The sequence below is a fragment of the Lontra canadensis genome, unplaced genomic scaffold (genome assembly GCF_010015895.1).
Source record: "Lontra canadensis isolate GAN:19392208 unplaced genomic scaffold, GSC_riverotter_1.0 scaffold13, whole genome shotgun sequence".
In the NCBI taxonomy this organism is placed as follows: domain Eukaryota; kingdom Metazoa; phylum Chordata; class Mammalia; order Carnivora; family Mustelidae; genus Lontra; species Lontra canadensis.
The window spans coordinates 1,978,862-1,996,549 of record NW_022631007.1 but is presented as its reverse complement, the minus strand read 5'-3'; positions in this window follow the sequence as shown (position 1 = coordinate 1,996,549).

Here is a 17,688-nt window from a genome sequence, read left to right as displayed (position 1 = left end):
AAACCAAAGGTAAATGATTCCCTGAAGACGGCCTGTGAGCCAAAGACCTGAGTCAAAATTCCCTTTATTCCTTGGTCTCCATATGGTCCTACCTCATCCTGTAAACTCAGATTCTATGCCCAAAATTCTCAAAATATCTTAGTATTTTTCTATTCTCATTATATGACACTTTGAATAAGTGGTTATAGTTGCCTTTGTTGAGACTTAGAGTAACCATTACTGAACATAATTGCCATAGTGTTACAGGACCCAACATCCTCCTCTTTTTAATGGGTCCTGAATGTAAGAACTGGCTCAGTTTGGGGATGTGGTCAACAGATGATGACTTTTGATTGGAGCGGTTTGCTTGTTATTTGCTGATCGTTGTTTTCTTTCGTTATACAAATTAGGCAATACCTTTATGGGCTGACAAGGTATCCTGACCCAGGGAATACCAAGTTCTATTCACCATCTCCATAGCTCAAGTCAGGCTCCCTGGTTCCACTTGGCCTTTGCCCCTCATTATAATAAATGCACTCACGTTGCTTCTGCCAGGTAAGCACCATCAGCTGCATTTATTCTTATAGAACCATATCTACTTTATTATCAGGGAGACCAATTCTATAACATTCTCTTCCGAAAACATTGCTGGCCTACAAAGGACAGCCCACTGTATACTTCTTAAGAATGCTATTGTCCTTCTCATTAGGACATTGCTTATTCTTTTAATTACTGAAGTATCCTGAGGCTCTCCCATTGAATATGGCCAATTAATGGGATTTTGGCCACTATATGTTAATCTATTTAATAGATATAGATGATATAGATATAGATACAGATATATATAGATGTAGATCTACATATATAGATACAACTATATAGTACTAAATCCATTATAGCAGACCCAATTACCTGCTTTTGAGGCTTTTGATCTCTTCCTCCACACCAAAGTTCGGGCATTTCTACTTTACTTACTGAGGACCAACACTTTTCCACACTTTTAAGGGCCAACCCAATGTTAAATTAACAGCACCTCCTGACACCTTGACAGTATGAAATCCTGGATCACAGGAGCATGTTCCCATGGCAATCAACTCTGTCTTCTTTAACTTTAAATTCTTTCATCCTTGATCCAGCACCCTCGAGATCCAGTTCTATCTATGCTCTTTCAAGTGGTGGGTTCACACTCTCCCTGGGTGTCTTAGCTTGGGCTGCCATAACAAAATTCCACAACGTGTGCAGCTTAAATAACAGAAATTTATTTTCTCACTCTTCGGAGCCTAGAAAGTTCAAGACCAGGGGCCTGTAAATCCAGTTATAGATGAGAATTTTCTTCCTGGCTTGCAGATGACTGCCTTCTCACTATGTCCTTATGTGGTAGAGATAAAGAGCTCTGGCTATGCTTCCTTCTATGAGGGCACTAGCCCAATCAAAGCAGGCCCTACCCTTATGACCTCATTCAACATTTTTTTTTTAACCTCCTCAAGGCCCTATCTCCAAATACAGTTACATTAGGGGTTAGGGTTTCAACATATGGATTTTAGGGTAACACATTCAGTGTACAATACTGGGTTCTTGCCCAAGGATTAAATACTGCACTTGGGAAAGTGTTGCATATCAAATTTATGTTCTAGCCCTGCTGTGATACAATATGAAATATATTTGGTGTTTGTGCCTGGTTCCTAGCACAGAGCTCCTAAAGTCCTTGTAACTTCCTGAGTGATAGGAATATCTTTGGTTATGAATAAGGACCACTTTTTGAACACACCTAAATTTATACTAGTAAGGTGACTTAGAGTGGGATCCCCCAGATAGCTTCAAGAAGGGGCTGTTCACCAGAAAGACCAAATGATTAAAGGATTAGAACTTTCAGCCCCACCCACCAGCCTCTCAGATGAGGAAAGAGGTGTGGGGGTTGATGATTAAGCTCTATAAAAACTCTTAAACAATGAAATTTAATGAGCTTCTGCTTTGGTGAACATACTGAGTTGCTGGGAGGGAGGCTTGCCCGGAGAAGGCATGAAAGCTTCACACATTCCTTCCAGCCCCATGCCTTGCCCTATGCATCTCTTTCATCTGGCTGTTCCCCTAAATTGAATCCTTTTCCAAAAATTGGTAAATGTAAGTAAATGTTTCCCTATGGTCTGTGAGCCATTCTAGCAAATTATCAAACCCAGAGAAGGGGTTGTTTGAACCTCCAATTTATAGCTGGCCGGTCAGAAGTGCAGACAACAACTGGAATTTATGATTGGCCTCTGAGAGGAGGAGCATCTCATAGAATTGAGACTTTAATCTGTGGGTTCTATGTTAACTTCAGGTAGTTAGCTTCAGAACTGAGTTAAATTTGTAGGACACTCAGTCAATGTCTGCTGAGAATTGGAGAATTAGTTGGCATGCTCCATACATCAGAAGAGGTAGAAGTAGAGAAGGGGGGTTTCTTGCAGACAGAACCCTCTGTATCATCTTCCAGCAAGTGGGAAGAAGTAGACTTTCTGAAAGGAGGAGTGGTCCACTTTTACAGGCCCACAGTATTAATAGGAAACCTGAGATTTTTTAAATGTGTCAACATAAATGTATTCATTCAGGGTCCTACTCCTTCAAATCAGAGCCCTAATGCTGATTGCTGACATAGGTCAGTCACAGCCTAGAACCCAACCTTCTCTGGATCTCTGCTATTCTTAACAAAAGATCCTGAACTTAATCTTTAAGTTTTAATGCACTTGGTTACAGGAAATGAGACTTCTTTTATGGCCTGCCAGGAAAGTGGTTATGGGTTGAATTGTGTCCCTTCAAAATTCATATACTGAAGTCCTAAGCCCCAGTTTCTCAGAATATGGATGTGTTTGGACATAGGACTTTTAAAGAAGTAATTTAGTTAAAATAAGATCATTAGAGTGAGCCCTAATCCAATATGACTGATGCTCTTACAAGAAGAGAAAATCTGGACACAGACATGTATAGAGGGAGAATGCCATATAAGTAGCCATCTATATGTCAGGGAGAGAAGCCATAGACAATTCTTTCCTCACTGAAGGGATCAATCCTGTCAACACCTTGATTTTGGTTGGTTTGGGTTTTTTTAAAATTTTTAATTTTTTTTATTAACATATAATGTATTATTTGCTTCAGGGGTACAGGTCTGTGAATCATCAGGCTTACACATTTCACAGCACTCACCATAGCACATACCCTCCCCAAAGTCCATAACCCAGTCATCCTATCCAACCCTCCCCTCACCCCCCACCAACCTTCAGTTTGTTTCCTGAGATTAAGAGTCTCTTATGGTTTGTATCCCTCCTAACCCCATCTTGTTTCATTTTTTCCTTTCCTACCCCCCAAACCTCCCTGCCCTGCCTCTCAAATTCTTCATATCAGAGAGATCATATGATAATTCTTAATCAGAGGCAATGTTGCTCCTAAGGCTACCTTTGGCAACATCTGGAGACATTTTGGTTTCCTCAACTTGGTGGTATTACTGGTATCCTAGTAGGTAGAAGCCACGGAAGCTACTAAACATTCTACAATACACAGAATAATCCTCCACAAAGAATAATTATTTTCCCCAAAATGTTAGTAGTGCTGAGGTTGAGAAACATCATCATCCTGAATCCTCTATTTAAAGAAATTTCCATAGTCTCATTAAATAACTTAATGACATGTACAATTTTAATTCTTCAAGACTGTCTCAATATTTGCATTTTTTTAAACCTTGGAAATATGAGCAAATTTAATTACCTGTTACACTATATAGATGGAAATAGATGGTAAATGGGTGGAAACAAGTTTCATAAACTTAGGAGACAGGCAGGCATTTTTAGGCCACTTGAGGTATAGACATTAAATATTTGCACTTTTAATATAGGTTATTATATCAAGGAATATAATTGACTAGAATTTCAAAATATTTGTTTTTTCTAAAAAGTAAATTTATAGGCTGTATGTTTGATGTTATTGTGTTGTGCAAATATAATCCATAAAACAGACCATCTAAAGACTTCCATGTGAAGTCTGATTGAACACAATCTTCTATTTTTATATACTCTCAAAAGCCAACTAAAATGACGAGACCTTTTTGGAGATATAACCCTACAAGGATGGGAACAATGTCAGGGAAGGTTGTGACAATACTTTGGAAGCTGGAGAACAAATGGAACAGTGGTAAATGGTAGACCTAAAAAAAAAACAAAAAACAAACAAAAAAAAAAACAACTTAAAATAGCAGTGAGAAAAACTGAGAACCAACCAGACTTCACCAAATAATTCTTTTTTTTTAAGATTTTATTTATTTATTTATTTATTTGACAGTCAGAGATCACAAGTAGGCAGAGAAGCAGGCAGAGAGAGAGGAGGAAGCAAGCTCCCCACAGAGCAGAGAGTCCGATGCAGGGCTTGATCCCAGGACACTGGGATCATGACCTGAGCCGAAGGCAGAGGCTTTAACCCACTGAGCCACCCAGGAGCCCCTCACCAAATAATTCTTTAAAACCTTGGGAATTAACAAAACAAGTTCCTCCGGAAAAAGGGCTGAAGCAAATGCTGAACGTACAAACACTTGGTCGAAGTTTTGTTAAAGGAATAATCACAAGCTGAGATCCTCTCCTTCATTTTGTGCAAATGGGTCACTGTATCTCTCCCACCCTGCAGAGGTAAAAGCAGAGGTTCTTTGCAGTGGGATACACCAGACTATCACCAGCAAGATCCCCAATGACCCCACACCTTTAATCTTCATAGGAATGTTAGCCTTATTTTTTAGACACAAACAACCAGAAGGCTCCAACAGACCTAGACCAGTTTGACTGCCAACTCACACCTGCGCGGATGGACCATGAATGACCATTTCTACCTCATTATAATATTAAAATTTCCACCCAAGGAGGAGCACAAACCTCATCAACATAACATACAATGTATGTATAGGCAGGTTTCCTTAGGACACATACATGACCTCATGCTCACCTCTACATACTATGGACAAAATTCCACTTTCTAAATATTCATCTTAACTTTAAATAAAAGAAACCCACTCACCTTTGCTTGGAGAGTCACAGCCTTGGAAGTTATTCCCTCTGATTTCCTAATTGGTTGTAAATGAAGTTTCCTTTGTGTGACAGCTCCACCTGGTATAGTCTCTGCCTGTAATTCCCCAAAGAGCAAACTCACATTAGTTCAGTTACAAAACCATGATCAGGAGGGAAATTTTGAACTGAGAACAAGGGTGTTAAGGGAACAGATGTGTACAGGATGATGACATCTCATCCATAACTCCATACCTCAATCCCACTCAACCCTCAGGATGCTGGCAAAGATAAATATATATATATATATATATATATATATATATATATATATATAACAATAAATAAGAACAGACTTTTTTTTTAATTCAGGGAAAAAGAAGCTTTAAGAAATTTAAAATTTGAGAATAAAAATGAAAAATTCACTAGAAGATTTGAAAGATGAAGTTGAAGAAATCCACAGCATATAGAACAAAGGGGAAAAAACACATAAATAATAAGCAGATTAGAAAATATGTATAGAATATTCAATATCTGACGAGTAAGATTTCCAGAGAGAACAAAACAGGAATGGAGGAAAAAATCAGCAATAAAATATTCCAAAAGTATTGAATTCTTAACACAATAGATGATAGGCCCACCAAAGCCCAGAGTCCTACATTTCAGATTGGAATAAAGAGATAATCCAGAAAGCCTCCAGAAAGTGTGCTGATAAAAATTAAGTTGCATGAGAGTCAGAAATGGTTTTTAAATTTCTCTTCAGCTGGAAACTAGTAGGTAGAATCATGCCTTCACGATGCTAGATGAAAACTGTTTTCAAACTTGAATTCTATACAAAGGCAAATTCTTATCAATCATTGTTAAAATATTTTTAGAAATTACAAATTTACAGAATAATTTCTCCCCAAAAATCCCTCTTTTAGGAATCAGCCTTTCTCCAATAAAATAAAATAGAAACCCAAGAAAGTCAAAGACATGGTATCTTAACCTGGTTTGTCCAAAAAAGCAGAACCTGAGGCAAATACTGTGTTCTTAGGAAGTACACTCCCAGAAGCAGGAATAAGTGGTGTGGGGAGAAAATTATGCAAAGAACCACAGGTATTTTTCAGAATATCCACCCAGGGAAATAAATGGTGAAGGATTTGTCACTTAGCTCCTGCCCAACATGGGTCAAAATTTCTGCTGAGGGTACCAACTCTTCTGCCCTTCTAGAGGGCTCATGCATGAGGACCAAGTGGTTACTGAGGTGTCAGAGAAGCTCAAGACCAAGACCCATTGGTCTCATAATTAATTAAAGGCTCTCAAAGAAAAACTAAAGAGATAGTAATCTACAGTCAGTATAGTGACCAATCATCCAAAGGGCACAGGTGGGTAACCAGTGCAGCACAAAGTAAACGGAATTTTTTGTCACTACCTCAAAAGCTTGTTCTAATACATCCCCAAAGCCTTTTAAGTACCTGTGAGGCACCAGGAAACATGCAAAACATGGAGGGTCAGAGATACATATGCCTGGTCTTTGGCCTTATTGCTCCCTCTCCCTCGCAGCTCTTACCACAATTGTAATTTCACAGTTATTGATATAGCTCTTTGTTTATTGCCAGGAACGGCATCTGTTTTCACTCACTACTATATTTCCTGTATCCAGCAAGGTACGTGAAATACAGTAGTGGTCAATTCACATTTAGTTAATGAATGAACAGATGAATGAATCAATAAACAAGAGGATAAATGGTCAGCGATGAACTTGGGTCAGATGGACAATGTGTAGGTTGGGAGAGCACCAATCAAACTACTTCCTATATTTCCTACCTCCAGCTCTTTCCCGCAATGGTTTTCTACTTAATCCAAAAGTCATTCTGTGTTCCCTGTGGCTAAGTGATTAACTCTGGGAAGTAGTGGCAATGTGTCAACCTCCTGAATCCCTCAAATACCTATCATAAGACTGGGCAGAGACCCAACATAGAACTCACCACCTAATCTGTGACGAGCACAGCCAGTCCAGCAGCCCTCGCAGTTACACTCCCATCACTAGGCACGAAAGTTAAACTAGAATACATGACTGAGTATAAGGGAGGATAAAGGTGTTCATGACATCCCTCTGGCCCTCTAAGCCATCTGACCTCACAAGAAAACCTTGAAAAGAGGAAATATCTAAAACTAATTTCTGCCACACTTGTTCAGAAAGAATGCAGGATGTGAAGAACTCCCTTGAATTCATTAATTCATTCATCTGTCTCTATGTTGACTCAATAAATACCTATTGAGTATCTATGACTATAACATGTCAAGACTATATATGAAGTAGGCAGGACTGGAGTCACATGTATTTTCACAATACTATAACAAAACAGATGCATAATGTTGTACTTAGAAGGACATCTATTAATAATAGAGGAATTCATCAGGAAGGAATCTTCTCCCATACTTACTTCCCCCCAAAATAAAATTTATTTTTTTATGTACTCACATAGCAGCAAGTCACCAACTCACATAAAGGTTCTAGAGAAAGATCCTCATTTGCAATTCTTTTTTTTTTTTTTTTGCCTTTTAAAATTGCCCAACAAACAACTATTGGATCTTTCATGTAACTTGGCATCCATATACAACCTAACATCTGTTGAACAACTGGCAGAATTTTTTTTTAATTTATCCTCTTTTCTCCAATTATGTAAAAAGCAGTAAGTAATCATTGAAAGGATTTTGTTTCTGCTGTGATTGGCACTCATGAAGTCTTCATGGGCCAATAGCACAACCAGATGTTTCCCTTGCAGTAGGTAGGAATTGCCAGAGATATTTCTACTATCTGTAATTTTCCAACAAGCATTTGCTGAGCAACTACTATGAGTCAAACATCATACTAGAAGCTGGAGAGACATAAAATGAAAAAAAAAAATGCCCCCCCTTTTTGAAGAGCTTCCTCTCCAAGACAAAGGATTGACAGGTAAGCAATTCCTGTAGAAGGTTACCAGAGATAAAATAGATGTAGGGGTAAGTTCTGTATTGAAGCATCGACTCTAGTCTGAAGTGGTCACTGAAATGGGCCTTGAAAGATAAGTAGGACTTCCCATGAGAAGAAAAGTCCCGGATGGAAAGAGATTTCAAGGACCAAAACTTGCATTTGCAAAAGCCTGAAGTGTAACTGAAAACTTTGGGTATTACCCAATATGGATGAGGAGAGTCGAAATGGAGTTATTAATACTGGGAAAGAAAGTTACAGCCAAATCTGGAAGAGCTTCTTTTGCCATAAAAAGAAATCTGAGACTTATGTAAAGGGGCTGCATTTTGAACCTATAGCAATCTTCCTTTTGTTAAAAAAAATCCCTTAAAGTCCAACTCTTAAACAGCTACTATATTGTAATGTTACCGTTTCTTTATAATTGTTCTAAAAGAAAAGATACTAGAGTGAATTGCTTAGTTCCTCTCTAATAATTACTTTAAGAGCCAAATTGATTCAAATTTTGAGAACACAGATGACATTATCTTTGGTCTTACCTCATATGATCATACTGCAGTTGAATTACTAGGAAAAAAATTCACTTGAGAGGGCATAATATTAAGTGTCATTTATATATTTGCCATTGGGGACTTATATAGTTGTCATACTGAGTTTCAACTTTAAGTTTTAACAAAACCTTCTGTTCTCTCATGTACTTAAAAATAAAATTATGTTTCTGAAGCAGACCAACAAGAACAAATATGGGTAGCAACACATTGTCTTACTATCCCAGACCCTTCAAAGTCAGGAGCTTTTGCTATTGAAATGTTATCCCAATTCAATCATGATACTAAAAAACAATAACTTTTAATTAAAATTTTTAAATTTCTGCTCTGCAAAATACATTTTAAGATAATTAAAAAAACAAGCCACATGTTGTGACAAAATATTTTCAAAAGAGGTATCTGATAAAAGACTATTACTCAAAATACACAAAAAACCTTTAAAACTTAAGAGTAAGAAAATGAACAACTTGATTTAAACATAGGCAAAAGATCTGAATAGACACCTCAACAAAGAAGATATACAGATGACAAACACGTGAAAGGAAGTTCAACATTACATGTCATTAGGGAACTGTAGATTCAAATAATGATATATCACAGCAATCTCATTAGAATGGCCCAAATCCAAAATACAGTCCACACCAAATTCTAAAGAGGACATAGAGCAACAAGAACTTTGATAGATTTCTTCTAGGAATGCAAAATGGTACGACCACTTTGGAAGAAAGTTTGGCAGTTTCTTACAAAGCTAAAAGTCTTACCACGAAATCCAGCAAACAAATTCCTAGATATCTACCCAATTGTGGTGAAAACATGTCTACATAAAAACATGCACATGAATGATTATAGCAGCTTTATTCATAACTACATAATCTGGAGACAAAATTACTTCAGCAAGTGAATGGATAAACAAGATATGCTGCATTCTTACAATGGACTATTACTCAGAAAGACCAAATATGAGCTATCAAGCCATAAAAAGACATGGTGGAACCACAAATGCATATTGCCAAGCAAGTAAAGCCAGTCTGAAAAGGCTACATGCTGTGTTATTCTAACTATATAACAACCTGAAAAACACAAAACTATAGAGACTAGTAAAAAGGTGAGTGGTTGGGGTGTCTGGGTGGCTCAGTTGGTGAAGCAACTGCCTTCGGCTCAGGTCATGATCCTGGAATCGAGTTCCACATTGGGCTCCCTGCTCAGCAGGGAGTCTTCTTCTCCCTCTGACCTCTCAGGTGGAACATGGGATTTTTAAGGGTTGTAAAACTACTGTGTGTGATGCTATAAGGGTAGATACATGACATTGTATTTTACTTAATAAATAGCTAATAATAATATATCAATGTTGACTCATCAATTGTAACATATGTACAACATCAATGGGAGATGTTAATAATAGAGGAAACTGTTGGGATGGGAGTTGTTATGGGAGTTCTCTGTGCTATCTGCCTAATTCTTCTATAAAGCTGAAACTGTTATAAAAAATTAAGTCTATTAATTTTTTAAAGGTGATAAGAACTAAAAGAATGATATGATTAAGGAAAAATTATTTTTCTCTCCAACATAACTCCAAGCTAATTCTTTAATATGAAGTGGAATATGACCTAAAAATAGTTTGGACCAGGTCATGCCAGTTGACCTTAAAGATCCCCCATTCCCCACAGCATGACTGAGGATGTAACAAGGAAGATTGTAGGCTGCAGGACCCATTGCTGGATGTGAGTCCCACTTATGTTCTGGTGACTGCACTATACTAGTTTTCTTGACTGTATAACAAATTACCACAAACTTAGTGACCAAAAATTACTCATATTTACTATATTACAGTTTCTATGGATTGGAATCCAGACATGATGTATGTGGGTTCTCTGCTCAGGTTCTTATAGGTTACAATCAAGATGCTGGTTGGGCTGCATTTTATCTGAAGTCTTGACAGGGGAAGAATCTTATTCCAAGCTCAGTCAGTTTTGTGTGACTGAAGGCCTGGCTTGTGGCGGGTCACTGGCTGGAGGCCGCCTCAGGTTCTAGAGGGAGTCTCTCGGTTTTTGGTTGCATAAACATGGCTGTTTACTCCACCAGGCCAGTCAGGAGAATCTCCTTCCCTGCAGTCTGCGGAGTGATGTACCATCATCGTTGTTATACTCTATTGGTTAGAAACAAGTCACAGTTCCCACACACACTCAGTAAAGGGGATTTATTATACAAAAGAACAGGCACCTGGAAGGGGCGGGGGGAGGGGAGGACTCACAAGAAATCCCTAGGACTTGTCTGCCACATGTACTAACTAGAGAACTGCAGGAAGAGCAACCAAAACCAAAACACCCTAGAACTCAAGGCCTTGAGGAGACACTTGATATCTATGAAAAATTGCATTTAGCCCATTGGCTGAAGTTTTTACTGAAGGGATGTGATCTGTCAGCATGTACCCTCCGATTTTACTGATGCACTATGACTATGCAAAGTATGCAGGTGTTTGCACTTCCAAGCCAAACCACAGGCTTGTTATTTTTGTTCTTTTCGCTGAAGGTTAATAATAGAATCAAACACGTAGGTATCACTTATTATGTGTCAGGCACAGTTCTATGCATCAATTAACCATTGCTTAAATAATATTTTTATTATCCTTATTTTACAAAAATGAATGGAACCACAGGGTGGTTTTAGGGCTAGTGAGTGATGGAGCCACGATTCAAACCAGGGAGGCCACCATGCCCTTTCATTACTTTAGATGATAGGAAATAGTGAAGTGAAGTATGGAATAAACTCTCTGAAAGGTCACAAAATTTGAAAAGAAAAAAAAGTTATCAGAAAATTATTGTTCTATTCCATCTAAAGCCCACTCTCCCCAGTACAACTCTTTACCATCTGGCTCATTCACAGATTTTAATGAATGTTACCAAATGAAATTTTAGAGTGCTATAGTCCATCTGCTATAACTGGGGCCGTGGAAATATAACTTCTGCATTCTGCTAGTCAGTAACCAAGACTTATTGTCCAATTCATTTCTCTAATCTACAAGTCATAATCATTGATGTCTCCAAGACAACACAACTCATTTTATAAAGAGAGATATCAGGGATGCATACACAGATCTGTATATAGTAGATTTCTGACACGTGATTTTATTAAGTGTGTGGTACTAGAAGGCCTTGTACTAGATGAAAATGTGATGGGAGAATAAAAATGACTATGGTTTCTTTCTGCCCCCAAAGAGTTTATAATCCAGTTGGAGAGGCAGGCATATAACAAATATAATGAAAGACAGAATGAAGTAAGTGCTACTAATAGAGGAATAAGCAATATGGTCTGGGAGCCCGGAGGATGAGTATTTCAGAATAACTCAGATGTCAAAATTGTACCCAATCCATACCTAACTGCAACTTTCTCTGTGATCTAAAAATGTCAATTTTTAAGAGTTCTGTTGTCAACTTAGAGAACAAAATAAAAAGCACTAGAGAGGCCATAAAAACCATTGGCAATCAGTTGCTGGAGCCACAGGAAGAAGGACCTGACAGAGAGCCCTCCTTTCACTAGATTTGTTACTTACCTGAACAAAGATTCCTGTTACTTAAGAGATTTCCTTCTTCATGTTGAAAAGTGGGGAGAAAGGAGAGAAGAGCAATATTTCAAGGGGGGAAAAATTAGCCAGAGTTCACACAGATTTCAATTTGATATAATAACCATGATAGGTTTAGATCTCTGGGATAAATTTTATGCTGTGTTCCAACAGTAAGATTACCACATTTATCTAAATTTAAAGAAATAATTAATTTCCAAATACTCGTTGTCTCTCAAAAATGCAGCAAGTATTTCAAGCAATGCTCAATGTACGTAAAAAAACACCTGGAGGCACCTGAGTGGCTCAGTTGGTTAAGCGACTGCCTTCAGCACAGGTCATGATCCTGGAGTCCCAGGACTGAGTCCAACATCAGGCTCCCTGGTCAACTGGGAGTTTGTGTCTTCCTCTGACCCTCTCCCCGTCATGCTCTCTCACTCTCTTTCATTCTCACTCTCAAATAAATAAGTAAAATCTTTTAAAAAAAGAAAGAAAGAAAGAAAAGAAACACCTGGAAATCTTGTTACAATGCAGATTCTGATTCAGTAGATCTAGGGTTTCAAGGTTCTGAATTTCTAATGGGCTCACAAGCAATGCTAATGCTGCTAATTTCCATGGACCACACTCCAAGTAGCAAGGATTTAAAGAAAACAATAAGTATATATCTACATGCACAACTTGTTCACTAGAAAGATTGTGGGGCAACTGGTTAGCTCAGTCATTTAAGCATCTACCTTCTGCTCAGGTCATGATCCTGGGGTCCTGGGATCAGACCCATCTGGGGCTGCCTGCTCAGCTAGGAGCCTGATTCTCCCTCTCCCTCTAACCCTCCTCCCAGTTCATGTTCTCTTATACTCTCTCACTCTCTCTCTCTCTCAAATAAATAAATAAAATATATATTTTTTTAAAGTACAGTTATGACCCACCTTGCAGACCAAATGACTACAGAATGGAGTAGGAAGAAGAGAATAATTTTAAAAGTAGGTCTTATTTTTTAAGATTTTTTTTTTTTTTTGAGAGAGAGAGAAAGAGAGCATGAGCAGGGGAAGGGGCAGAAGAAGAGGGAGAATCCTCAGGTAGATTTAGCACTGAGTACAGAGCGAGTTGTGGGCCTCAATCCTAGGACTCTGAGATCATGACTTGAGCCAAAATCAAGAGTCAAATGCTTAACAGACTGAGCCACCCAGGTGCCCCTAAAAGTCAATTGTAGCTGATGACTTATCCTAAAGAAGACTATACTCTGCTCTACTGCATGACATAAAATATTCTTATGTGATTTAAAATATTCTTCAAGAAATATGTATACAAAAAAAGAAATATGTATACATTTGTGTTCAGTTTGTCATCATATAATAAAGAATTATTTAGCTTTAATTCTATCTTTGTGAATAGGAACCTTCACCCTCAGTGCTTTAATATTAAAAAAAAAAAAATCCTAACTCTTAGTTTAATTAGAGTGGATCCAGATTCTGAAGAATGTGAATCTTATAAAAAAAAAATGTGGAGAACTCTTCAAGAAAAAGAATATCCCATTATGAATACAAAAAATTAGGTATGAAAGTGAATATTTATTTAGAAAGAAAAATGCTCACCTCAGAGCCATTGGCCATGAGGAGACACATCATGGAGGGAATGTCAGAGTGGATGGGGAAGGTGGTCCTAACCAACTATGGTTAAAATATTGTTCACCCACTTTACACTCCTAAGTTCTTGGATGAGTCCTAAAGCTGAAGCTTTAATAGTTCACAGTAAATTTGTCCCTGGTTTTAATTCAATCCTTGATTAGCAAGAGTATGTCTATTAATATTTTTTTCAAGATAAACAAATAGGTAATAAAATCACAAATCTAAAATAATTTAAAAAGAAAATGCTATTTTTCCCAAAAAATATACAGAGAAAGCATATTGAAAATATAACCTTTTATATTATCTTTTTAAAATGTATTATTTTGCCTATCACAGATATCCTCTGATTTAAAAATGGTTCCTTTCTGGAAAGCCAGCTGTTTAGAACTCAGAACGGTGCATCTGTTACATAATTAGCTTCTCAGGGAAGCCCACAAAAAGTCTGTTTATTCTACAACATGTGTTCCATAATAATACAGAATGTAAAATCTATATTAACAACTTCCTGATATCACAGTGTACGAGAATTTCTCTGCCCTGGAATGTCCAGAACGTTTCTGATGGGATACAGAGCTTCCAGGTCTGCAGAGACAAACCAGTGCTCATGTTCCCTGCCAAGAGGGGATGGCAGCACCTCCAGCCCCAAGTCCATGACAGCAGCAATCCCAGACTAAGGCAAGGAAGAAAGTGAAGTAAAGGGTAAGGATGTGAGAACGTTCTACACCTCCCTCAGAGTATCTTCAGTCCAAGCTTGACTCCCCAAGTATCCCTTTCTTCCTCAAGGAAATCCCAGAATGTAGTCTGTCTCTTTCCCTTTTTCTCATCTACTACAAGACATATTTTCCTAGCCTCTCTATTTTTAACTCATTCCCACCAAAATGGCAATCTTTGCAATTTTCAAATGTGGTAATAATGCCGAAACTTACTAAGGAAAAGAATTGGAAAGGGAAGTTTCTTTTCCATGCACAGAGACCCTGGGTAGGGTATATAAAGAGAGGAGTAAGGTTTTTCTCACTTTATAAGAAAAATGCAGTTTTAGACCTAGATTGCCAGATATATAATCAGATGTCAAGGCCAAGTGCTAGAATGGGCATGGATAGGGGACCTCGAATGTGAGCAGAAGGGATGAATTCATGAGATGGGACTGGTAAAAATATCGAGAAAACCTAGCTTAGGGGTGGAGTCATGATAGCAAAGGGGAGGAGGGAACATGGGAGCCCTGTTTCCTAGTTCTTCACCTCTAACCTGTTCTACCACCCCAGACACTTCAAGAAATCCCTGTGGACCACATGGGGAAGAAATGGAGAATCAGGGTCAAGAGCAGGGGCAGCCCTCCTGGTGTCAACAAAAGAAATCAGAAACAGAGAACAGGAAAAGCAGTAGCAACAGAGAAGAAAGGGGGTTTGTGGAACCACCTAATGAAGGAGGCTTTCATCAGCAGCTAGCCCAGCTTCGGGACTGTAGATGGTAATTGTATAGAAAGTCACATCAAATGAGGTTGGAGCAAGAAAGTTGGGAGGATGAGCTCTTCCTTCACTCGATGTTCAGAAAACTCTCATAAATATCTCTTTTCCCCCCAGGAATTATGGTAACTTTGAAATCTTTATCCTCTTTTCTGACTCTATCCCCTCGTGCATAGAACAAAAACACTGTCTTCCACAAACAAGTTACCCAGTCAGATAAAGTTCTTAACTCCCAGTCAGACTCCAACCTGAGAAAAACTTCTTCCAAAAAGAGGAGCATCCAAACAGACTTAGTCTACCAAAAATGTGTGTTTGTTTTTAGAGGACACCCAGTGAGAACCCCAGGGAAAGTGCAATCCTCACAGGCTCTAGAACTCACACCCTGACCCTGTGATCTGACATTTCTGTTTCATTTCCTACGCACCTTCTCAGTCACTTTAATTAAGGGAAAGCAATTTCTCAACTTTTATTAAAAGATAAACTTGATGTATTTCCCAGAACTTTAGTTGTGTCAATTAAATTCTCCTTCATTGCAGGCTACATATTTGGGTAGCCAGTAAGTCACATGATGTAGGTATCCCTAACACTGTCTCCATGTTTCCTTCCTAATGTACACAGATGGGAAACACAAACACATGTTTCCAAAACCCAGGTTCTCTGGGCTTCATGGTGAGGACTTTTTTTTCCTTTTTTTTTCTTTTTTTAATTTTGTGTCCTTACCACCTCCAAACACACACTATTGTCCCCAGACCATTTGTCTCTGAATATAATCAAGTAATTTTTATATATTCAGGCACCACAAGCCTACATGTAAAAGTGAACTCAATATCCATCTAACTCTGCCTTGACTTATTAAAACAGGATGCTCATCTCTCCAAACTTCTAGGAATCCTTGGAAGATATATTATGTGTGATACGAAACACAGTCCAATTTGCTAAAACGTAGAATCTATCTTTTCCTCCTCCAGTTCCATCTTCCTGCCCTAGTGCCCACCAACAAACCCTCCAGGCCCATAAAGTACAGGTAAAGTGCCTTCTCATGAGGTTCCTGGAAGGGGCAGTTGGTTAAGGGTCTGTCTCTTGGTTTTGGCTCAAGTCGTGGTCTCAAAGTCATGGGATCAGGCTCCAGATTCTCTCCTTCTCCCTTTGCCTCTCCTGCTCATGCTCTCTCTCTCTCTCTCTCTCTCTGCATTTCTAAAATAAATAAATAAGTCTTAAAAAAAAAAAAAAAAAAAGAGTACCTCCACACTCCAGGAAGCCTGGAAAGGACCACAATACCAAAGCCATGCCTCAGTACCATGTCACCTGCTCCAGTAAGGTCTTGACACTATCTGTGCAGCAACACTGGGATTTAATTCGATGGTCTAGTAACAGTTCTGAAAGGATATACTGTTTTCTTTGCTTCTGGTGCCAGTATGGTGGTCCTGAGTCCCTCTGGTGCAAGAATCACCAGTACCATAGGGACCGTAGTAACCACAGCATCCAAGAAGATGCATGTACCTTCTGACCTTTCCACCTTGGAATCGCACACAGTTATATCAAGAAGCTCCAAGGAGCAACCCCCACTTCTGTGCCCTAGGTCTCAAGTTCCTTTTGCTTTTTTCATGTATCTTGCTTTGCAGGGCTCAAGCACAGATATGCAGCAACCAACAGCCTAAAGACAATTTGAACTAGAGTCACAATGCTTTCATTATTCATTTGTTTGTTCAGTTGACACTTATTAAGAGTCCACTGTCTGCCCATCCCAGTTCCATGTACTGAATTTACAGGGGTGTGCAGGATGTGGCCTTGCCTGCAAAGCTGACAATCTGGTGTCAGCTCAGCTGAATGACGAAGGCAATGTGAAGAGTATTAGGGTCAGGGCTACAAGCAGGCCTCTATGATCAGACACTGAGACTGAACTCTGGCCTCATCATTCACTAACTATGTGGTCCAGGTAACTTATTTAATCTCCCTGTACCTCAGTTTTCTCATCTGAAAAATTCTATTGACGGCAGGGCTATTGGAAGTATTGGATAGGGTAAACATGCATTAAGAACCAATATTGTCTTAGTAACTTTGTTAACTGACTTTAGCCCATCTCTGTTACTTATCAATTAGTACCATTTAAATTGCAATTATAAACATATTAACAAGTCATTATTATTAATGTGTACTGTACAAAAGATGGATGATTGTCTTTAGTTTCTGGAAATCATGAAAAACAAAATATTTTAAAGTAAGTATTAAAACCATAACATTATTTGGGTGGGGATTAGAAGTTCAAAAAATTATTATCTTAAAAAAAAAAAATGAGGAGCGCCTAGGTAGCATTGTTGGTTAAATGTCTGACTCTTGATTTTAGCTCAGGTTGTGATCTCAGGGTCATGAGATTGAGTCCTGCATCACATTCCGTGCTCAGTTTGGAGTCTGTTCCACCTTTCAGCGCTCGCTCTCCCCCTGCATGCACGCTCTGTCTCTCTCAAATAAGTAAATAAACCTTTTATAAAACATGATACATGCCACCCAGGAAAGCTTAAAGCAAAAGGACTCTGACCTCAGCTCTC